We start from the raw sequence: 9,528 nt of genomic DNA, 5'->3' as shown, positions 1-9,528 counted from the left end.
ATATTGAATCCAAGTGGAAGGGATCTTACATTATGTCCTACCCACCAATACCGCCACAAAAACTGTAAGGTAGAATAACACATACTTTATATCTCACCAAAAAATAAATAAATAAAATTGGAATTCACCACTTGGCCTAAAAACAAGTAAAAATCTGAACAGACTGAAATATCAACAACTCTTCTTAGATTCATGACAGACAGGAAAACACTGGGCAAACAGCTGCTCCCAAGACTGAAGACACAGACCCGAGACTACAGGGGGTCACAGCTTACCTGAGCAGACACCCAGCGGCTGAAACTGCTGCAGGAACCAGTGCCAAGGTGGAAAAACCTGAAATATGAAAATTGATGAATTGCTGAGGGCTCAGTGTGGACAACTCGAGAGTTAACAACTCCAGGGGACCCAGTCATGGGTGGGGGTCGAGTGGTGGGCACCAAATTGTAAGATTTACCTCTGGGACCTTGACCAGGCTTCACAACAAATATAGAGAAAAATCCCCTCATGCTTCTGAAGGGAGAGAGGGAAAAGCAACCATTTTTAAATCCGTCAGAACCCTCTGTTCTTAACAAGGATCATTCTCAGGAGAAACTAGTTAATCAGAGCCTCACCTGCTGGGGTCTTATTGGAGCCTAACTGACCTAAAGGAAGAGAAATACCCACCTCCTGCTCACTCAATCCAAATTGTATCTGACCTAAGGGGAAGGAAAAGAATTTAAAAACAAAAACCTTGAAAGCTCACAGTTCAGAGGTATGAACTCTGAAACCTAATCATAGAATGACAGAACCATAGAACATGTGCCCTCCACACACACCTCACCACCACATCACTACAGGCCTACTTACAACAGTGCCTTTTACCCAGTACATCATGTTTGGCTATGAAGAAAGAAAGGCCAACATCTGAAGAGACAGAGCAGGTGCAGTATTTATTTTATTTTGTTGTGTTTAATGCCCCCCCCTTTTGCATTTGAGTACAGTTTACACACAAGGTTATGTTACTGTATTTTTAAAAATTATAGTTGGCACATAATGTTAGTTTCAAGGGTATAGAGCAAGTGCATTTAATAAGACCATTTGAAGAGACAGAGCAAGCACCAGAACCAGACATGGCAAGGGTGTTGGAATTATCAGACTAGGAACTGGAACAATTATGAATAGCATGCTTAGTGCTGTAGGCTAAAGTAGACAACATGCAAAAATTGGGCAATGTAAGAAGAGAAATGGACATCTTAAGAAAAAAAAAAAAAAAAGAAATGATGTAGGTTCCAGTTCAAGATGGTGATATAGGGGCCCCTGGGTGGTTCAGTCAGTTAAGCATCTGACTCTTGATTTTGGCTCAGGTCATGATCTCACAGTCATGAGATCAAGCCCCATATTGGGCTCTGCTTTGAGTGTGGAGCCTGCTTAAGATTCTTTTTCTCTTCTTCTGCCCCTTATCCACTTGCACATTCTCTCTCTCTCTATATATATATAAAAGAAAAAAAAAAAGATGATGATATAGGAAGATTCTAAACTCACTTCCTTCCATGGACAGACTGAATTTAGAGCTATTTACAGAAAAATTTCCTCTGGAAAAAAAAAAATTCCTAAAACTGATGGACTGACCCCTTTGCACTAGCAAATAAAGGGGAATCCACATGGAACCAGGTAAGTAAGGCTGAGAACAATCTTGCCATTTACTCCACCCCCAGTGGAAGAACACACAATTGGGAGAGAACTCACAACCCAGAGCTGCTTCATGATGGATGAAGTGTTCATACCCCACCGTGGGCATGCCACCTTTTAAGACCATCAATTAAGAGATGAGCCCCCAAAACATCTGGCTTTGAAGACCATCAGGGCTCCCATCCATAAGACCCAAAGGGCTGCAGGAACTGAGGAATGGCTCTTAAAGGTCTCACATGCAGACTCACCCTTCCCAGGGCCCAGTACAGAAGCAGCCTTTTGGAAAGCACCTAGACTTTACATGAAAGAGACTCATTTGCACATTTAAAGCATTGGTCAAAGGGGCATGGGCTTGATGGAATATTCTCCAGGAATGGAGGCTAGTAGGTGCCATCCTCCTGCTCTCCCTCTACCTTTCTAGAGCCAATAGGCACCTTTTTTTGTTTTTTGTTTTTTTTCCTTTCCAGCAGTTCTCATCTTTATGCTCCACTAGGTGGACACTGTGAAAATCAATAAAAGGAAAACTCATTTAGAATGGAGTCAGGACTGGGGAATGGGGGGGGGGGGGAAGGCAAGTGCTCAGCCCTACCACTCCTAGCCAATCCCAGTGGATATTACTTTACTTTCCCAGCAAGAGGAAGGAAGGTTTCTTCTTGGCCCCCCTCAACAGTCCAACCAATGAGAGAGAGTCATAATTCAGCCAATGAAAAACCACTATACTTCCAGCTCTCAGTTTAAGCCAATGGAGTTTTTGTTTATAACAGCCCTTCCCAACTCCTCTCTCTCCTCTATAAAAGAGCTACCTTTCCTTTGTTCTCCAGATTTGCTTGTGGTTTTCTAGCTTGCTTGTCTTAGATTGTAGTTCTCTGCAGTTCCTGAAAAAAAAAAAATTATCTTTTGCTGGTAATATAACTGGCAGTTTTATTTGTAAGGTTAATAGCATCCTCTTCCTACAACAAAGTGGATGGAACTAGAATGTATTATGCTAAGCGAAATAAGTCAGTCAGAGAAAGATAAATATTATATGATTTCACTCATATGTGGAATTTAAGAAATAAAACAGATGAACAGAGGGGAAGAGAAAGAAAAATAAGATAAAAATAGAGGGAGGCAAACCATAAGAGACTCTTAAATACAGAAAACAAACTGAGGGTTGCTAGAGGATAGGTGGTGGGGAATGGGCTAAATCGGTGATGGGCATTAAGGGCACTTGTTGGGATGAGCACTGGGTGTTATATGTAAGTCATGAATCACTAAATTCTACTGGAACCATTAGTACACTATATTAACTAACTTGGATTTAAATTAAAAAAAAAATCATCTTCCATGTTCTCACTCTGCCTTGCTAAAACCAGTGGACACCATCTTTTATTTTTTCCATTTTCTTCTTCCTCCTCTTCCTCCTTCTCCTCCTCCTCCTTCCCCTTGCACTTCCCCTTCTGCTTCCCCTTAATCACCTGGCCATGGAGGCCTGGGTCCCAAAGGACTGTAACAGAGAGACAGTTATTGGCAGACTCCCTCTCCCAGGGCACTACACAGAGAGCCAACTGAAACACACACCCAGGCTTTCTGAGAAAGAGGCCTATGTGCTTTCTCTAGGAGCTTTGGTCTTGGGGAGCAGTTCTGGTTTGGCACACTTAGAGGGCTCTATGGAGCTATTCCCAGGAAACAGAGACCAGGGGATGCAATCTTTGTGCTCTCCTGCTGCTTCACTCCCTCTCAATGGTATTTTCCAGAAAGGAGCTTATATACTTGTCTGGTACACTGATTTTTGCAGCTGTATTCAGGGAACACCCCTACATTGCCTGACTCTAGGGGCCAACAGGGCTTAAGCTTGTGGGTCCCACAGGACTGAAACCAACTGAGAAAGAGTTCTTAAACAGATACCACCACGGATATAGCAAGAGGTCACAGACTCAGGAGCTCATTCTTTCTGTGAAAGAGGCCTTATCATCATAGGTGCAGCCTGAGGGCCAGGCTTCTAATTAAATGTACTTATAGGAGCTGACTGTAAACCTTTCTGAGACCAGGGAGGGAAGGCACTTTCTTTGTGCTCTCCCTCTGTTCAATACTCCAGAGTGCCAGCATCTCAGAAAGCAAATCTTCATACGTTTCTGGTGCCTGGCTTTGGAGGCCAGGAGGGCTTGCAGTCCTGGATTCCATGGGATTGTAAAAATCAGAGATGGTTTTTAGCTGTCTACTACCCCTAGGGCACTGCACAGACAATAGTCTGAAACACTGAAAGAAAAAATTAAATAGAAGTAAAATTGATATGCCAAGAGAGAAGAGAAAATATAATTATATAAAATGCACTTCAACACCTATTAGAAATTGATCGGTCCAGCAGGCAGAAAATCATTAAGGATATATATAGTAGCACTCTCTTATCCATGGTTTTGTTGTCCATGGTTTCATTTACCTGTGGTTAACTGTGGGCTGGAAGCAGATGATCCTCCTTCTGACGAATTGTCAGGGGGTCAATAGTAGCTTAATGCAATGTCACAATGCCTGCGTTATTCATCTCACTTCATTTCATCCCATATGCATTTTATCATCTCAAATCACAAGAGGAAAGATGAGTACAGTTCAGTCAGATATTTTGAAAGTTCACATTCGTATAACTATCAGTACAGTATATTGCTATAATTGTTCTAGTTTATTCTTAGTTATTGCTGTTAATCTTACTGTGCCTAATTTATAAGTTAAATTTTATCATAGGTGTGTATGTATAGGAAAAAAAACAGTATTTAGAGGTTCTGGTAGTATCTGCTTGTGCAGGCATCCATGAGGGACCTTGGAATTTATCCACCATGGATACAGGAGGACTACTTTAGTTGAATAGAAAGGCACCATCAATCGTCTGACTCTAAACTGACATTTGAAGAATCCTTCATTTTCAACAGCAGAATATACATCCCTCTCAAATTCACATGGAACATTCACCAAGATAGACCACATTCTGGGCCATAAAGCTTACCTTAACACATTTCAAAGAATAGAAATCATGTAAAGTATACTCTCCGAACACTGTGGAATTAAACTAGAAATCATTAACAGAAAAATAACTGGAGAACCCCAACATGTGTAAGGGGTAAACAACACACTTCTTTCCTCCCACCTCTCAGCTTTACTGGAGTATTATTGACAAATAAAAATTATATATAGTAAGGTTGTACAACACGATTTTTAAAAGGTGTATAACATGATGATTTAAGATATTTTGTGTAAGGATTAGCACAACTAAATTAATACAGCCATCCCTTCACATAGTTACCTTTTAAAAATTTTTTTGTGGTGAGGACATTTAAGATCTACTCTTAACAGATTTCAAGTATACAATACAGTATTATTGACTATAGTCACCATGCTGTACATTAGACACCTGGAACTTAATGCATCTTACAACTGAAATTTCATACCCTTTAACCAACCTGTCCCTATTTCCTCAACCCCAGTCACTGGCAACCACCATATATTCTCTGGATTTATGAGTTTGAGATTTTTACATTCCATATATAAGTGATCATACAGTATTTGACTTTCTGTGCCTGGCTTATTTCATTCACTTAGCATAATATCCTCCAGGTTCACCCATGTTGTTGCAAATGGTAGGATTTCCTTCTTTTAATGGCTGAAAAATATTCCATTATATGTGTATGCTACATTTTCTTTACTCATCCATCAATGGATACTTAGGCTATAGCCATATCTTGGCTCTTGTGAGTAATGCTGTAATGAACATGGGAGTGGGGATATATTTTCAAGATATTTATTTCATTTTCTGTGGATATACACCCAGAAGTGGGATTGCCGGATCATACAGTAGTTCTATTTTTAATTTTTTGAGGAATCTCTGTATAGTGTTACATAGGGCTACACCAATTTAAATTCCTCCCAACAGTGCTGAATAAAGCATTTCTCCACATTCTTGTTATCACCAACACTGGTTATCTCTTGTCTTTTTGATATTATCACCCTAACAGAAGTGAGGTGACAGCTCATTGTGGATTTGATTTCTTTTTTCCTGATGATTAAGTTGATTATGTATTGATGAGAAGTGGTAAGTGTGGACACTCTTGTCTTGGTCCTAATCTTAAAAAAAAAAAATCCAACTTTGCACCATTAAATATGATGTTAGCTGTGGACTTTTCATATATGGCTTTTACTGTGTTGAGAAGCATTTCTTCTATAACAAATTTGTTGAAACCTTTTATCATGAAAGGATCTTGAATTTTGTCAAATGGGTTTTTTTTTTTTGCATTGATCGAGATGTTCATGTACTTTAATCTTTCATTTTGTTAATGTGATTGATGTATCACATTTATGGATTTGCTTATGTTAAGCCAATCTTGCATCACAGGGATAAATCTCACCTGATTATGGTGTGTTTTTCTAGTCTCTTTTATTTATTTCTGTTATAATCTTTCTTATTTCTTTTCTTCTCCTGTCTTTGGATTTAGTTTGCTCTCTTTTTTTTAATTCTTGAGATGTAAAGTTAGGTTGTTTACTTGAGACTTTCTTTTTTCCCAATTTAGACATTTATTGCTCTAAACTTCCCTGTTAGAATGGCTTTTGCTGCATCTCATACGTTGTGGTATGTTGTTTCTATTCATTTGTCTCAAAATATTTTGGCTTTTCCTTTGATTTCTTCTTTGACCCGTTAGTTCAGAAGTGTGTGGTTTAATTTCCACATACTTGTGAATTTTCTAATTAACCTCTTGTTATTGATTTCTAGTTTCATACTATTGTGGTAAGAATAGATACTTGGTGGTATTTCAACGTTTTGAGTTTTAAGAGTTGCTTTGTGGCCTCACATATGATCTTTCCTGGACAAAGTTCTATGTGCCCTTGAGAAGAATGTGTATTTTACTGGTATTAGATGGAATGTCTGTTTGTCTCTTAGGTCCATTTGGTATAGTATTGTTTACACTTGCTATTTTCTTATTTATTTTCTGTCAAGGTGATCTCTCCATTGTTTATAGTAGAGTATTAAAATTCTGTATAATTATTTTATTTTGTTCATTTCTACTTTCCTTTCCATTATTATTTGTTTTTTATAATTAGAAGCTCTAATGTTGGGTGTATAAATATTTACAATTTATATCCTCTTGATGAATTGACCCTTTTATCATCATATAATGACCTTGTCTCTTGTTACCCTCTTTTACATTAAGTCTATTTTGTCTGATATAAATGTAGCTACCCTTGCTCATTATGGTGTCCATTTTCTTGGAGTATTTTTCTCCATACCTTCAGTTTTCACCTATCTGTGTCCTTAAAGCTAAAGTGAGTCTCTTGTAGGTAGCATATCATTGGAATTTATTATTTACCCATTTAGTCTTTCTATGCTATTGCTTGGAGAATTTATGTTTAAGTACTTTTTGATATGTAAGGACTTACTATTGCTGTCTTAATGTTTTCAGATTTTTGTAGTTCCTTTATTCTTTTTCTTTACTCTTTATTTTTGAGAGGGCGAGAGAGAGAATGCACATGTAAGCAAGCAGGGGAGGAGGAGAGAGAGGGGGACAGAGGATCCCAAGTGGGCTCTGCACTGACAGCAGCAAGCCCAATGTGGGCTTCAAGCTCACAAACCAAACCACGAGATCAGGACCCTAGCAGAAGTCAGGGCCCAACCAACCGAGGCATCCAGTCACCCCTGTAGTTCCTTTATTCTGTACTTCCTCTGTTGCTATTTTTCTTTGTGATGTGATGAACTTTTTTGTAGTGGTATACTTTGATTCTTTTTTTTTTTTAATGTTTTGTGTTTCTTTTTTTTTTTAAAGTATATTTATTTTGAGAAAGAGGGAGAGCACGTATGTGGGAGAGAGGCAAAGAGAGAGGGAGAGAGACAATCTGAAGTGGGCTGCACGCTCAGTGCAGAGTCCAACTTGGGGCTTGATCCCATGAACCGTGAGATCCCATGGGATGGGATTCTTGATGAGAACCACCAAGAATTGTGTGCTTAACTGATTGAGCCACCCAGGCACCCCAATCTTTGTGTTTTTCTACACGTTTTTTTCTCTGTGGTAACCTATCAGCATACATAAAGTATTTTATAATTATCCTATTTTAAGCTGATAAAAACTTCAACTGCATACAAAACTCTACCTTTACTCATACCCTCCCCCCTTTTTGGTTATTGATGTTACAATATACATTTTTTTTATAACAACACTTTTTATTTTTAAGTTTATTTATTTTGAGAAAGAGAGCGAGCAAGCATGCGAACAGGACAGGGGCAGAGAGAGGGAGAGAGATAATCCCAAGCAGGCAGAATTTCTGCACCACCAGCACAGAGCCTGGTGGGGAGCTCGAAGCCACAGACTGTGAAACCATGACCTGAGCCAAAGTTGGATGTTTAACAGACTGAGCCACCCAGGCACTCCTACAATATACATATTTTAAATAGTGTGTATCCACTATCAAATTATTATTGTTATATTTATTTTTAACACACTAATTTTTTTAAAAGTAGACTTTATGCCCAACATGGAGCTCAACACAGGGCTTGAATTCATGACCCTGAGATCAAGACCTGAGCTGAGATCAAGAGTTGGTCACTTGACTAACTGAGCCAACCAAGTGCCCCATTATATTAATTTTTGAAACTTTTAAATTAGAGTTGAAAGTAATATATGCACCACTATTACAACATTAAAAAATTCTGACTTTGACTATATATTTGTCTTTACCATTGAGTTTTTATTTATTTATTTATATGTTTTTCATCGTTAATTAGAGTCCTTTCATTTCACTATGAAGAAGTCCCTTTACCATTTCTTGTAAGGCAGATCAAGTTGTGCTAAAGTCCCTCAGCTTTTGCTTGTTTCAGAGTACACTGTCTCTCAGGACAGTTTTTCTGGGTATAATATTCTTGTTTAGCAGTTTTTTCCTTTAATAGTTTGAATATATTCTCAGACACCCTCATGGCCTTCAAGAGGCCTTTCTCAGTAGAGGCCTTTCTACTGAGAAATCTGCTAATCTTATGTTACTTCTTGTATGTGATGAATCAGTTGCTGCTTTCAAAATTCTCTTCATCTTTGACTTTTGACAATTTTAATGCATCCTGGTGACCTTTTCAGGTTCATACTAGGGACATTTGGGACTCGTGAACCCAGATGTCCAAGTCTCACCCTAAATTTGAGAAGTTTTCAGCCATTTTTTTAATATACATATATCTGTGTGTGTGTGTGTGTGTACATATATATTTGAATTTATATATATATAATATTATATATATATATTTTAGAGAGAGAGACGAGCAGGGAAGTGGGGCAAATAGAGAGAGAGAATCCTAAACAGGCTCCACACTGTGCATAAAGCCTGATGAGGGGCTCAGTCCCACGACCCTGGGATCATGACCAAAGCTGAAATCAAGAGTTGGACATTCAATTGACTGAGTCACTCAGATGCCCCTATTAATATATTTTTGTTAAATTTCTTTGTATTTTTTTCCTGCAAGACTTTGTTTTGACAGCACTGTTGTAGTTTAACTTCAATCCCAAATTTCTGAAACAGAAATCAGAAGTACATTAGAGGGGAGGGAGGGAGGCAGGCCAAGGAGTAAACAGAGTTTGACTAGAAAATAGAAGAGGGCATGTGTGGTGAACATTCCCAAGCAAGGCCATTCCTTGATGGAGGGGGTTGGCAGGCAACTTGCCTTATGCAGGGGAAGGAGGAAAGATCCCCTGGGGACCCTACAGAGGGGTCCCCCTCTTCTTAGCGCTTCCTCCTCCAGGGAAAGCTTTCCACAGAGATCAGCCACAACCTCAAACAGGACTGTCCACCCACCTCTCATCCTGGTTTGACTCCCATCTCTGTTCTGCCTGGAAAGTGTGAGATTGGCCTCCTTTGATCACT

The 9,528-nt window shown here is 38.9% G+C and overlaps 1 protein-coding gene across 2 annotated transcripts in view; it reads right to left on the bottom strand.

The window, feature by feature from the left end:
* Positions 1–277: 277 nt before the first annotated feature.
* The window catches only part of KBTBD7 (kelch repeat and BTB domain containing 7), a 70,153-nt gene continuing 60,902 nt past the window's right edge, over positions 278–9,528 (bottom strand). The window contains exons 3-5 of one of the 2 annotated variants that reach the window (XR_006199428.1): positions 4,088–4,223; positions 2,472–2,543; positions 278–333 (exon numbers count right to left, since the gene is read on the bottom strand). The gene's annotated coding sequence lies outside the window, so the exon portion shown is untranslated. Of the gene's footprint in view, positions 334–2,137; positions 2,169–2,471; positions 2,544–4,087; positions 4,224–9,528 lie in introns of those variants that run through there. The other variant, XR_006199430.1, reaches the window with a different exon arrangement.

Source organism: Panthera leo, chromosome A1 (genome assembly GCF_018350215.1).
Source record: "Panthera leo isolate Ple1 chromosome A1, P.leo_Ple1_pat1.1, whole genome shotgun sequence".
Classification (NCBI taxonomy): domain Eukaryota; kingdom Metazoa; phylum Chordata; class Mammalia; order Carnivora; family Felidae; genus Panthera; species Panthera leo.
Note: the sequence above shows the minus strand (reverse complement) of the source record. Positions and strands in the feature narration are given on the sequence as shown.